Genomic DNA, 15,187 nt, shown 5'->3' with positions numbered 1-15,187 from the left:
GTCTGTGAGTAACAAAGGTGGCAACCAGGTCAATAGTTGAGGGCATCTGAATAGAAGTATGAGTAACAATGAAGACTATAGCCTGGGAGTAACCCTGTAGATAGCAAGGTCACTGGTGGGAGCATCTGAATAGAAGTTATCCTGGCCTTTGTTTCTTTTGTCTATGGTCATCCTGTGTTTGTGTGGAGCTGGTTTGACACAGTCTTGACCCTAGTATTTTTCAACACTGGCAGCCAAGTTCTGTTCATTTTCCTACTTTCTTCCCTCCTGCTAAAATTGTCCATATGCTTATGGATTTCAATTGCTTCCCTGTGTAGTCTGACGTAGTGGCTTTCAGAGTGGTCCAGAATTTCTGTTTTTTCAAATAATATTCTATGTCCAGGTTGGTTTATCATGTGTTCTGCTATTGCTGATTTTTCTGGCTGAAATAGTCTGCAGTGCCTTTCGTGTTCTGTGCGCTGCGTTTGGTGGTTCCTATGTAGACTTGTCCACAGCTGCATGGTATGCGATAGACTCCTACAGTAGCTAAAGGATCCCTCTTATCCTTTGCTGAACGTAGCATCTGTTGAATTTTCTTAGTGGGTCTGTAGATTGTTTGTAGGTTGTGCTTCTTCATCAGTTTTCCTATGCGATCAGTGGTTCCCTTGATGTATGGTAAGAACACCTTCCCTCTAGATGGCTCTTTATCTTTGTTCATGTGGCTTGTTCTTGGTCTTGCAGCCCTTCTGATTTCTGTATTAAAGTAACCATTAGCCTGTAGAGCCCTGTTTAGGTGATTCAATTCATCTTGTAGGAGGTGAGGTTCACAGATTCTGTTTGTGCGATGTACCAAAGTTTTTATGGTGCTCCTTTTTTGCCCTGGATGGTGATTGGAGTTTTTGTGTAGATATCTGTCTGTGTGAGTAGGTTTTCTGTATACTTTGTTACTCACAGACAAGGTTTCCCCACCCACCCTGGACACTCCAACAGGTATATATACTCCACTTGCTTTCCCAACATCAGATCCTCTGAAGATGCCAGCCACAGATGCTGGCGAAACGTCAGGAGAGAATGCTGCTAGAACACGGCCATACAGCCCGGAAACCACACAGCACCCAAGTGATTCCGGCCGTGAAAGCCTTCGACAATACAGAGAAAAATTTCTCTCTGTCAACATTTTCTACCCCATGCATAATTTTATAGACTTCAATCATACCCTCCCCCCAGACGTCTCCTCTCCAAACTAAAGAGTCCCAAACGCTGCAGCCTCTCCTCATAAGGAAGGTGCTCCAATCCCTCAATCATCCTCGTTGCCCTTCTCTGCACTTTTTCTATCTCTTCAATATCCTTTTTGAGATGTGGCGACCAGAACTGAACACAGTACTCCAAGTGCGGCCGCACCACAGCTTTATATAAGGGCATGACAATCTTTGCAGTTTTCTTATCAATTCCTTTCCTAATTATCCACAGCATAAAGTTTGCTTTTTTCACAGCTGCCAGACTATCACTGTTATGGTCAATTGAGTGGAAGTCCTATGGACGAAGCTCCTAAGCAATTTACTTTGTAAGCAAGTATGCAAGACCCCTATTGGACTATGATTTCAGCACGATGAGATGGAGGGGGAGTGAAGCCTTCCCACTCATTACTTTTCCAATCTGAAATATCTTTTAGAGTTCAGCCATTCAGCAATTTGTGGAGCTCCTTTCAGTATGGGTAAATGGTGCAAAAGGCTAAAATTCCCATTTCCAGAGCAGGGGTCCAATTTCAAACCAGGGTTACGTGCACCTGTGGTGATTGGGGGGGGGGGGGACGGGGACTGAACACTCTATCCACAGAATTCCCAGAATCTCATCTGGTTTGATCGCTGTTTTCTGTACAAATCTGGTTATGCCACAGCCGGCCCTAGGTTCTTAAGTAACCAGTTTTGCTAGAGAGCTTTCCCTAAAGTCTAACTGTTAAGAACCAACATCTCACTCTCAAACTTCACATACATGCTGCCTGGAACATTAACCTCAAATGGCTGCACATCTTATGTGCAATAGGTCAGAGGTGTAGCTCCAAGGGGACAGGGGTGTGTGCCCCTGTGGGGGTGTGGAGAGGGCGCTCCAGGGGCGTGACATTCTGGGGTGGGACGGGGGTGTTCCAGAGCAGGACAGGGGCGGAGGACACACCGGTGAACCAGGCGCTTTCCCCCCTTGCTAAGCCTCTGCAATAGGTGCTTTCAGCTATGCTGTGTAATAGCGCTCACAGGTATACTGCATTTTTCTGGCTATGTTTTCAAATGAATGTGACACATCAGTGTCCTCCCTGAGGTTTGCACAATGCTTAGGAAAGCTATAAATGGTTGCAGAATTTCAGTCCAATCCTATGCACTTACCTGAGAATAAGAATAACGGGATTCAGTGAGCCTTTCTGCTGAATAACCATTCAGAGGATTGTATATTTATTTACATATAAACATCATCTTTCTTCACTGTGGGACCCCAAAGTGATTTACATTGTTCTCTTCCTCCATTTTATCCTCAAAATAACCCTGTGATGCAACGTGTGACTAGGCCAAAGTCACCCAGCAAGCTTCAGTGGCAGAACGTGGTATTCCAGATTTTAGTCCAACACTCAATAACCACTACACCATGCTGTCTCTCAATGTGACTGTTTATACTTAAACAGCATAATATCATCCCAGTGCCAGGGTCAAGAATAGGTTGATAATTTACAATGCCAACCATGACCCACCCAGTGAAAAAGGTTAAGATATTGCATATTTTTTAAAACTCCACCCCAATTTCCTGTTTTCCCCCAACAAAACCCACATTTTTTGTCATGGCTTCAAAAGTTCAAGAAATTTAACAATCCCCCTAAATCCTGTGATCTTTCCAATTACAAACTTAAGAAAGCTGCTCTATGGCTTGAACTTTGGTCCCACTTGATTGACCCTGCTTCCATACTGTTCAAATGTGCACAAGTCTCGACCACAGGAAGACCAGGCCTGCATGCACTACTGAAACCCATCCATTCACTATAAACACCACTGTCTTACCAAAGCAGTAAGAATCTGACAGCAGAACAAGCAGATTTTCCCTTTAAGAGATGTATGAAAGTATAATGCAGGAGATAAGTAAGGCATACAGAATGCTCTGCCTAGCTCCTGACCAGATAAAGCAAAAGAAGCAGATAAAGGTTTATGATAAGCATTTACTTCCTCATTAACAAAAGGCATTTTTCCCTCCTACTCGTCTCTTAATGTTTCTTGCTTTGTTTCTAGAGCGACACAACATACCAAGCATTATCTGCTGGCATAACTCAGGATAAGCGAGTTCTTATATAAACACTGACAGATATCACATTAAAAGTGCCAATGGTTACTGGTCATTTACAGTTGTTGATTCTGACTGTGGCTATACAAACTAACTGAATGAACACCAGAGGCGCAGCTATAAGGGGATTGGGGTGTGCCACGCACCGGGCGCATGCTGGTGGGTCACCTGGGGGTGGAAAATCGCCCCCTCCCCCCTCGCAGGCCGCCTGCTTGGAGGGAAGGGAAGGTGCTGCTGCTGCAGCTCCAGGCACAGGAGCCCCACTTTCCTTCTCTGCGAGGAGACTGTGTTGGCACTAGGACTGGGGGCATCATTGGGGGGCATGGGGGGGGCAGAAAACACAGAGTATGCACTAGGCACACTTTGGCCCAGCTATGCCTCTGATGAACACACAATGCATAAATCATGCACTGTTCAGTAAAATGAATACATTTGCCAACAAATATCACATGGTACTTTATGTCATAATCAGCTTCAACCTGAAAGGATTTTGGTACACCTGTCTTCTCATTTAATTCACTTATGGCAATCATGTACACGAAGAAAAATATAAAGTACAATTAACATATCCCTGCATCTAACTTCTATGTAGTGATTCTTAACTGTTACCTCTGTAACAATATCCGAATTGTTGTTAGGAAGCACAAGTTTAAATGAAGCATGCTTATTTATTTTTGTATGGCCATGCTAAAGCTGTAAATGCATTACAAGAGGTAACTTATTTTAACACGGAATGAATGAAAACAGGCTGTATCTCAATAAACTACAGGAAAATATTGCAAATGGTTTGCACAGTCCATCATACAACTTTCCTAATGATTGTTCCAATTTTGGATTTCTTTTCCATAAAATTAAGCCATACTTGCGCTACCAACAGATATCTGTTCTCTAACAGTTTATCATAAGCTCTCCACCACTGTCATGGATGTTGAGTTGGGTATGGGCTTTGAGAGATCTGAAAAACTACAGTTGTCTGTTAAATCAGCTTATTACAGTAGAATACATGTAGAATAAATGTAGAACAGTAGAATAAATGTGCTTTCTTTAAAAGAAAGACCTATCTTACAGTGTCCATAGACTGCATTTGAATAAAGTTTCATGATGTCAGTCATCCTCATATTCCACTCCCTTATATTCACTTACTCAGCACTGATGTAGCGGTTAGGGAGTTGGGAGTAGGACCAGGTTCAAATCTCCACTCACATCACAGAATCTTGTTAGGTGACCAGTTACACCCACTCAGCCCTAACTCTGGCTAGTATTTGGATGGGATGCCAAAGTAGTGATACCATCCACCACATTTTCACTCTAACACTTGAGTACCTGACAGATGGAGGATAAGCTGGCTGCAGAAAAGAGACAAATACAACCACCACAACAGCTAGCTAAAATAAGAAAGCTAATTCAAAAGACTACTCAGTTATAAGCTCTGGTTCAAATAACAAAATGTTTCTGCAAAGGCTGAATTCTTTCAGTAATCAAAGTCCAGGACAAGGTTTCCAGTCAGCAAGATTCACCAACAAGACAAGGCACAAGATATACACCAAGACGAAATGCAGGGCCAAGCAGGAGGCAAGGAACAAAACTAGAATGAAGGATATGAACCATATGCCCACAGACTGTGCTGGCCTGACCCTAGTTAGCCACTCAAATGTATGGCCAATGACATCACTTTACCAACCAAACCTGTTGCTGGCCAGGTGATGTAGGAGTCAGGGGGATTTTCCCACATGATGGCACCCTCTGCAGCTGCAAAGGCTCCCTCCAACTATGAGCTCTCAGCAGAGCCGTAGCGAGGGGGAAGTGTGCCCAGGGCACGTGTGTGCCACCACACCCCCACACCAGCACAAGCATGATGCAAGACGTCCCTTGGGTGCTATGCCACTGGCTCTCAGGTGGTTGATTAGACAGAACGCACTTTCCCAGCTCAGGTGTCCTTGGAGGTGATTAGTCTTGATGGTGTGAACTGCACCACGGTTTCCCGTCCCCTTATCTAAGTTTCTGGAAGACAACAATTTGCTGAGTTTCAGTAAGAAAACTTTAATCTCATCTAGACTTCTGGCCTGAACTAGTGTTTGAACAGAACAAGAAACTGCATTAAGAACCAATTTCTTGACACTGAAAAGCTTTGTTTTGCAGAAAAATCTGACATCTATATATCGGGGGTGTTAAACTTCCCAAAATCAGAAGCAGTATCTGCAGCTTTAAGAAATGAATATCCTTAGTGCCTGTAGGTAGCCAACCACAACAGTACTGCCTGCCTTCAAGCCTTATTTTCATTCAATAAAAGGCAGAGAGAAGGAGAGAAGGCCTTTCCTAGACCTTTGTTTTGACCTTTAAGAGAAGATGCACCAGACAGCAACAAGAGAGCAACTTGATAGCACCCAACCCTAATGACTCACTCAGGCCCATTTGCTTGCTACTGTTCAACAGTGGCCATTCCACAAAAGGCAGTGTGGTGTGCCGGTTTCAGCTTCATACCAAGCCGAGGGAAGGCCCAGTGTGGTGATTTGAACCTGGGCCTTCCCTCGGCTTGGTATGAAGCTGAAACCGGCACACCACACTGTCACGGAAGCTCATTTAATGACTTTGGGCCAGACACACACTTTCAGTCTAACCCTCTCATAGGGCTGTTTTGTGATACAACAGAGAAGAGGAGAATGACATAACTCAGTTTGTGGCCCCATTGGGGAGTATAGTGGGGTATAAATGAAGTAATAAATACAGCTGAAGATGAGGGGGCAGATAAAAGGTATGTTGGTGGGTAGGAAGTAGAAAAGGAAGCAGGGAAAGATGTGGATATGGGGGTTGTCAGGAGGAAAAGAGAAAATAGTGGGGGGAGGGGCTGACCTGGGAAAATGAGATGCCCCCTGCACATAGCCTCGTTTGCTCTCTACCATGCAATTGGACCAATACTGTGGACAACACCACACAACTGGGTCCAGCCCAGCAACCAGCATCATATAGCTGGATCACAGGTTTCCTCGATAGAGGCTCCCAGGGAAAGGTGAAGACAGGGGAACAGGTAAAGGTATATTGGCCAGTGGGTGAAAGACAGAGAAGGAACAGGAAGAAAGAGACACTGGGGGGGTTTTCCAGGAAGGGAAAGACAAAACAGTAAGGAAGAGAGAAATGGATTGTACATCCTTGCAGGTCCTCCACTTGTACCTTATATTCTTGTACATGTGTGTTTGATGGCATGGACAACAGGGCATTCAGTATTCATGTGGCTCTTCTGGTTGATGGTAAATGTAACTGTGGCTCTCCACAAGCAGTGGAGTGAGTACCACTGAAAGAGAGGATACTAACAATAAGGTCAGTCAAAAAGCAGCACTTGGAACCCACTTATTACAAAAATTACGTCTTTATATTGCAAACAATGTTGTCTAGCGTTTCCTTCCATAGGCAACCAATTCCATACCACACATAGAAAAGATGTTCTGCATTAGCCACATCCTATGCACTTTAGTTTATATTATTTATATCCTGTCTTTCTTTCCAATGGGGACCCAATGCAGTTTACATCATTCTTCTTTCCTCCGTTTTATCCTCACAACAACCCTGTGAGGAAGGTTATGCCGAGAGTGCGTGACTGGTGTGACTGGCCCACTCAGCAGGCTTCCATGGCTGGGATTTTGGAACTCTGTAGATTTCTGTAGAACTGGGATTCTGTAGATCCTAGTCTAACACTAGGTCCATCAGTTTCTAACCCTTATGAAAATGAAGATCACTTTAAAGTAAGTTAAGAATGACTGCCGAAATCTCAAAAGTCAAAAAAGTAGCTAAAATAATTTCTAGTCGCTGACAAAAGGATTTGGGCGCTCTGCATAGTTAATCCCCAACCAGTCCCAAATGACTAATAAAACCAGAATAAATTAAGCAAAACAATAAAACTTGTGCAATTATGCAAAATAAGAGAATTCTACAAGGTCTCTACACATAAAGATACGAGCAATCTATGTCTTGTCATGATCAGGTTCTTTACTTAGGTCAACAAGTACAAGTAAAAATTGTAGCCCTAGAAGCCAAGTGCAGGAGAGATCTTCCTAAGCCTAGGAGAGGTAACAATTACTGTTCCTCAGTCCATAAAAAGCAGCATCTTTCTCACCAGTGGCTACAAATAGAATGGCTGCCAACCAGTGACGTAGGTATAGATTTTTATTGGGGGGAGGGGTTTTCGGGGGTGAGGCCACGCCTCCCCAAGCCACGTCCATGGCCTCAGTGCTTATAAAAAGCAGCTCTTCGAGGCAAGGGATAGCAGACTCCTGTGACCTGCCCCCCCCCCCCCACTGGCTGGGCTCCCCAGCTGGCAGTCCCTTCTCTCTCCCTTCCAGGCAGAGGGGTAGCTAGGGAAAATGGAGCCCAGTGCAAAATCTGAGGTTTGCGCACCCCTCCCCCCCACTATGGGCGGCTGCTGTGATGCTGGAATCCACCCCCAAACGGCATCACTTTCAACGGTGTTTAAATTAGGGAGCCCAGATTCTCCTTTTAAATCCATTTTAAAGGGAGAATCTGGGGTTCCCAGTAAAAATAACATTGAAAGTGATGGTGTTTTGGGGTGGATTCTCCCCCACCCTGAAACAGCATCACTTTCAACATTTGAACTGGGGACCTCAGATTCTCACTTTAAATCCATGCCGAAGGGGGTGGATTTAAAAAGAGAATCTGGGGAAATTTGGGGGGGTGCCTGCTGTCAGGGGTACAATTGTTAAGCTAGCAGCACCAAACTTTCAGGGTATCTTTAGGAGACTCTCCTGATGATACCACCCAGGTTTGGTGAAGTTTGTTTCAGGGGGTCCAAAGTTATGGACTCTCAAAGGTGTAGCCCCATCTCCTATTAGCTCCCATTGGAAACAATGGGGGATGGAGGCACACCCTTTGGGAGTCCGTAACTTTGGACCCCCTGAACCAACCTTCACCAAACCTGGGTGGTATTAGTAGCAGACTATCCTGATGATACCACCTAGGTTTAGTGAAGTTTGATTGAAGAGGTCCAAAGATATGGACCCTCAAAAGGGTAGCCCCATCTACTATTAGCTCCCATTGGAAACAATGGGGGATAGGGCACCCCCTTTGGGGGTCCATAACTTTGGACCCCCTGAATGAAACTTCACCAAAGTTGGCTGGTATCATCAGGAGTGTCACCTTACAATGGCCTGAAATGGTGCCATTAGCCTAAAAACTGCGCCCCCTGCAGGTCAAAAACAAAAAACCACTTTAAAATGCAAAAACCTACTAAGGGGGGGGGGGAGCTTCAGACATGCAATGGGGGGTTTGAACCCAAGAACCCCCCTTACCTACGTCCCTGCTGCCAAGTTTAATTCTTGCTCGAGAACACATAGTCTAAGGACAACCAAAACAGGGATTATATACCTTTTAAAGCATGAGAGTGTAAATCTTTCTCATCTCTGCAAGACATCTGCACCTGTCAAAATGCCCTTCTATACACAAATAGGAACTCTGCCTTCCCTTACACCTTTTATTGCTGGTGGAGGTTCTAAAGAGCTTTGACGTAGAGAATCCTGGTTTTAAAAAAAAGATAATTCCCTCATTAATTTGTGCATGCACATCAAACCATCCAACATACAGAAAAAGCAAAATAGCTCAATAAGGATACACACAAAAAGTAGTTGGAAAGTGTCTGGGCCAGCAACTGCACTAATCTCCTTAAGTAGCTCTATTTAGTATTTTAGAGAATACTGCACTATATGAAAGTTGGCACATATAAAGGATGCATTCATACCACTATTTTGTTTGATAATAGTCCAATTCTCAATTTCCTTGGGAATACAAACATTTGCTCTGCCAAAGGGCTCTTCCTATTTTTAATGAACAACAACCACAATTGTTAAAAGCTCCTTTATTGTTCTTCTATTCTACACGTTTCCTTTTTCCTTCCTAACACCATTAGTGATTTTGTTTAAAAAAAGTGAAGCCTAGAAAGCAAATAAACAATCCAAACAACACTGGAACAGTATAGAATGACTTTAATAACATACAGCACTGATCAGATCCAGTCGATTAAATGCTGCTTTGTCAAGCATTCCCAGGTACACACCAACCTGCCTGGTGGTTAATAAGCAGGTGAATAAATTACCTAATAGGTAGGTACATATCTATGGTTCCATTCCTAGGGTCACTTAGAGGGTCTGCCCCATAGCATTCAGAAAGGCTTTCTTCTAAGCAACCAGATTGCATGCACACACAATTGCGTAAAGTAGAATAGATAACATTATTACTCCTGTTCTACACATTATTTAATTTGCCCCGTTACCTACACTGGTTTCCCCAGACCAGGTCTTAGGTTTAATGCTAATGATCTCCCTGAAATAATCACACTATTATCACCCCCGGGGAAAGGCCTTTCTTTTGCTTTCCGAAACTCAATAAACCCTCCACCACAAAACAGAAGTAAAAAGGCACTCAAGGAAGGCAATTCAAAGGCAAAGATGCTGTGCGAGGGGCGGGATACCTTCAAGGAAGCTAAATTAGCGGAGCAGCCATCTGATCTGCGGTTTTTCCTTCACATGTCATCACAGCACTTCCCACAAAAATGCAACAGGAACAGAAAAATAAAAGCAGTTCTAAGAGGTTTTTCTCCTAGATGATGTAAAAGCAAAGACCTTGGTGTGTGTGTGTGTGTGTGTGTGTTGGTTTCTTTAATCTGTGTGTGCAAGAATGCGAGAAAAGAATGCGAGGCTTCTTCTCTGGGGGGCGGGGGCGGGGGAGAAGGGAGGAAAGGGTAGTTAAGTCTGCAGAGAGGAGCTGCCCTCGCAACCAGGGCTGCTGCATGCATGTGCCAGACACCAGCGGCTCCTTCCCAGCGACCCCGACCGGTAGAAGTCTGGGGGCGAACAATGCACTCGGCTTCACGTTCATTTTCCACATCGGAAAGACGCAACAGGCGGCAGAGCAATAAAACCATCGGCAGATTTATCTGCTCGCCAGGGCCGTGCACAAAAAGATGGGAGGGGAACGGCTGCGGGAGGCTGGATCTGCACCAAACAGCTACAAAACTATATACACGTCCCCTCTACTACCAAGTTTTTTGTACTCTCTCGGTTCCGCCTCCTTAGGAACCGAGATCTGCCCAGGAGATGGGCAAAAAACAAACTTGGGGCTGAGCGGCGCTTCCCCGGTGTTTGGAAAGGCACACACCACGTTTTGTTTGTTGTAAGATATAGGGTAGCTCCTTTGATCCCCCGCTGCAAAACCTGTTTGTGAAGATTTTCTCTGCCGCTGTTTCCCGGATTTTGGGACACGTAATATGTGCTGCCTTTTTTACATACACACCCAACCGGGTGAAGTACTCCCGTCTCCACAACTTGTGGGTCTAACGCTAGGATTCTAGCGGAAAAACCTTAGCAGATGTTATAACGAAAATCTCCCTGCGATCAACGCGGCTTACTTCCGAGTAAACGGGCACCAGGACGAAACATTAATGATACGCACACGATGGCTTTTCACATTCAAGGTCCCATCGGAGGTTCCCCCGAAGCGACACAGAGTCGTCTCCTTTATTTTATCCTATCCAACATTATGCACATGGAACGAAGTTTGCAGCGCAAACGCCGCCGCCAGTCCCTTCCTCAGCATCTGCAATGAATGGAAACGAATCCCCATAACTGCCACCCGCCCCCCAACCACTTACCCGCCCTTCACGCCTGCTCTTCTGGAGCTGCTTTGCAGGTTTCCCCGGGGCTGGCAACCCCCCGTGCCAGGAAGGAAGCGGCCCTGGAGCGCGCGTGGTCGGAATCTCCCAGCCTCAGCCTTCGGCCACTCGGCCACGGCAGCCCCTCCCCCGGACCTCGGCGCGGCCAGCCCAGCAGGAGGAATCCGCGGCTCCTCGCAGAGGGACCTTCCCTGCCTGGGACTTCCCGCGGGAGGGAACCAGCGGGGTGAGCGGGGAGGTCCTCCGGCTCTGTCCTGCCCCGGACCAGCCCACTCACACTGACGTCCGTCGTCCCCCCCGCCGTCCCCTGCCTTCCCCCTTTCTCCCTTGCAAACCAAGGGAACGGGGGTGGCACGGGTTAGGGGTAACTCCTGGAAAGCGATGGGGTTCCCCCCGGAGGGAGGGGATGGGGAAGAAAGAGAAGCGAGATGGGATGGTACCCAAGTCACAGTGGAAGCGGGGGGGAGTGTGCAATTGTGATGGGGCGGGCGGAGAAGAGGGAATAGGGGATGAATGCCCAGGCATATGCAAAGGTGGTGGTGGGGGGGTTTCTTACACGAGTCGCATCCTGCGAGGGCGGAACTGCATTGGAAATATTGTAAAGTTAGAAGAAAGTGTGTGCGGGGGTAGGGGGTAGTTAAGAAGGAGGGAAGCACCCAGTAGCTAGTTGGACAGGGCAGTTCTGAAATGGAAGATGGGTAGAAGCGTACATAGAAGTTTAAGGAAAACGTGCAAACTGTGTGTGTGTGTGTGTGTGTGAGAGAGAGAGAGAGAGAGAGAAGAGCGAGAGAGAGAGGAGGGGTGAATAGTAATATACACGTCGCACGTACGTCCCCAATACTAGGATATTTGTTTGGAGAGGAAAAAAAAACATTTTTTGAGCCGGGTGAGAAAATATATATACTAACATATGGACGGGCAGGATTTCTTTCTGAGAGACCTAATGAGGTTATAAAAGGGCGAGAAAAGGAGGGGAAACATGATGGGAAGAAATAGGAGGGCGGCGGCTCAGCTGAAGGGCGTCTGTTCCTCCTGGCCGCCCGCAAGGAAAACCCGAATTATCCGACAAGGGCCGTGCGGGGGCAGCCCTCGGCTTCCGCCTCGCAGCAAGCAGGAGGGTGGCCGCCGCAGCCAAGCTGCTCCGCGCGCTCCAGCCCAGGCGCAGCGTCCCCAGGGGGTGCGGAGGACGAGTCCAGCCGGGGTGTGTGTTGATAGGAGGGAGGGAAGCCCCCTGGCTGGCTCCCAGCAGCGGGCGGGCAAACGGGCGAGGAGGAGCGAGTGTGGCAGACACAATAAAAGGTTCATGCATGGAGCAAGGAGGGAGGGACAGAGAGCCGCCCCCTTGGGGAGTTTCGGGACTCCCAGACTCAGCTTCTGCAGCTCATTAGGAGCGCGCCGGGGGGGGGGGGGGGGCGGAGCGGGCTGCAGTTAAAAGCAGCCGAGGAGTCACGATAATAAAGCTGGCCGGAGGAAACCGGAGACTGAGTGGAAGAAAAGGCGGCAGCAGTAGCTGAGGAGTTCCCGCCTGGCTCAGCTACTTTTTGGCTGTCCGTGAGAGAGACAGAGGGAAAGGCAGAGAGATCTTAATGCTGCCTCCTTGCCTAAACGGTGCTGCGGACCCAAAGACGATCATTTCTTGAAACGGAACGTAAAAACACAATGCAATGTTGATCTGTGGAGTAGAGGGACCCCAGATAGACAATCCCTTACTTGAAAGGGCCGAGGAGGAGAAGAAAAGGAGCTTGTTGTGACACAGAAGAAGTAGTTCCCAGTCACGTTTTACTCAACGGATATCCCACATGGTCTTTTGTGTCGATTACTTTTGAATAGACATACTCAGAAGCATGTGGCATTTTATGTTGCTGCTTTGAAGCGCTTGTGCTCAGCCTCTTTTGAAGGCTGTTTGGAAGCCTCTAGAACAGGGGTCTGCAACCTGTGGCTCTTCAGATGTCCATGGACTACAATTCCCATCAGCCCCTGCCAACATGGCCAATTGGCCATGCTGACAGGGGATGATAGGAATTGTAGTCCATGAACATCTGGAGAGCCACAGGTTGCAGACTCCTGCTCTAGAAGGACCACATTTTGTCCTGTTACAAATGCCCTTTTGGCCACCCAGCCTGATTCTACCATGTCTCTGCATGACTTATGTATCTGATAAGTGCAATTCTGCATTGCTTTGTTATTGTATCCAGATCTACATATGGATAGGACCATGGATAGAATCTTTCTTCCCCTCTGCTCCACACATTTGATTTCATCAGGTACTTCTTCTTAGCTATAAGAATCTCTTATCAAACCCCAAGAATCCACACATGAAAGATGGCTACTAACTCTAATGGGATTAATTTAGGCAAAAGCTGGCCACACCAAATAATTACCAATTAACCAATCAGATATCAAGTTAGTGAGAACTCTCTGGAAGATAAGCAAATTACCCCACCCTTTGAAACTTTCTATGAGGGCTCTTGCTGACCAGTCAAATCCAGCTGAAAATAATCAGGGATTACTCCATGCCCATAATGAGGCATCTGACTTTGGTGATGGTACAACCTAACTCTGTCTACAAACAACTAGGCTATGTGAAAAACATGACAGACAGAAAACAAGATTTTTATAAGCCTTTCCAAAAAACAAAAACAAAATGGAGTCTCTTTGGACATAGTAATGGACAAGCAAAATGGTTATTTTTCTCTTCACAGCATCCTCCATTCTTCAATTGATAAGCCTTCTCTGTGGGGATTCCTGTAAGGTTGTGTATGTGTTAAGTGCTATCAAGTCTCTTCTGATTTATGGCAACCCTATGAATCAATGTCCTCCAAAACATCCTATCATTAACAGCCTTGCTCAGGTCTTACAAACCCAAGGCTGTGGAGTCCTTTATAGAGTCAATCCATCTTATGTTGGATCTTCCTCTTTTCCTGCTGCCTTTACCCTTTCATAGCATTATTTTCTTTTCCAGTGACTCTTGTCTTCTGATTAGGTGACCAATCTATGCCAGCCTCAGTTTAATTGTTTTAGCTTGTAGGAACAGTTCAGCATTATAGGGCATTTCCCTTTCTGGATGCCACCTCACATGATTATCATGAGAACAAAAGGAAAGGGGACGGTGCAGTTGGTAAATGCTTTCCCCCCCTATAATGGTCTATAGCTGTGGTAGCAAACCTTTGGCACTCCAGATGTTATGGACTACAATTCCCATCAGCCCCTGCCAGCTTGGCCAATTGGTCATGCTGGTAGGGGGTGATAGGAATTGTAGTCCATAACATCTGGAGTGCCAAAGGTTTGCCACCACTGGCCTATAGTCTATAATAATTTAACCAGCAAACTGTAGGAACTGAGTTGGGAGCCTGGGAAAGTGCATTTTATGAGGTCTAGTGGCTACACTGTATTGATCCTCTATGTAATTCAAGAATGAAACTCACTTCCCATAGGATTTTGCAATGTAAACTTTGAAACAACAACGGAAGGAAAATGGATGCAAAGATAAACAGGGAGTGACAAAAATTGCAACAAATAGTGAAATACTGAATGATAATGGACTCATGGTGCCATCCTACACATTTCTACTCAGAATCCTATTGAAATTTAGTCAATGAGACTTACTTACAGGAAAGAGTTTTCACATTACCTATGTGGTTTATTCAGAACATGCATCCCAGCGTCCTGCATGTTTAGTCAGAAGTAAGCCCAGCTGTGTTATTTACTCTTATTCCTAAATAAATAATCATATGCTTGAAGTCAAAGTTAGTCTAGGGCAGACAAAATAAGATATTGGAAATTAAAACCAAAAATCCTGTCATATCTGAATAATGAGACAATATATCGTTTCTCGGGCTTGTTTAAAATTACTTGGCCCAGAATGAAGGTCTGAAAGTAAAAAAAGAACAATTATTGGAAACTATTTCAGACTTCTTGGAGGAGGTACAAAATGAGTACAAAGCTTGAAAATGTTTGCCAAAAGCTTGTATGATGGTCTTATAAATATTATTTGGAAGTAGCCTCAGTTCTCCATTGGTTAAACAGATGAGGACCTATCTATCTGAGCATTTCTTCAGCTAAGATGTATGGACTTTGGGAGATCCAATAATCTTTGGGTATTCTGGCAGTCTACGAATCCTTTATAAGGCCAGAAGGGGAGCCCCCTCACACTCATACAACTGACAGGAGAACAAAATCCTCTCAGTATTATAGGAATAGGGACGTGAGTTCTTTGCT

At 45.6% G+C, this 15,187-nt stretch overlaps 1 protein-coding gene across 1 annotated transcript in view; it reads right to left on the bottom strand.

Annotated features, from left to right (window-relative positions):
- LHFPL2 (LHFPL tetraspan subfamily member 2) overlaps window positions 1-11,512 on the bottom strand; it is a 125,237-nt gene extending 113,725 nt beyond the window's left edge. Inside the window, exon 1 of the mRNA XM_048504183.1 lies at window positions 10,949-11,512. The gene's annotated coding sequence lies outside the window, so the exon portion shown is untranslated. The remainder of the gene's footprint in view (window positions 1-10,948) is intronic.
- Between the last annotated feature and the right edge of the window lie 3,675 nt (window positions 11,513-15,187).

Source organism: Sphaerodactylus townsendi, linkage group LG07 (assembly GCF_021028975.2).
Source record: "Sphaerodactylus townsendi isolate TG3544 linkage group LG07, MPM_Stown_v2.3, whole genome shotgun sequence".
NCBI lineage: Eukaryota > Metazoa > Chordata > Lepidosauria > Squamata > Sphaerodactylidae > Sphaerodactylus > Sphaerodactylus townsendi.
Note: the sequence above shows the minus strand (reverse complement) of the source record. Positions and strands in the feature narration are given on the sequence as shown.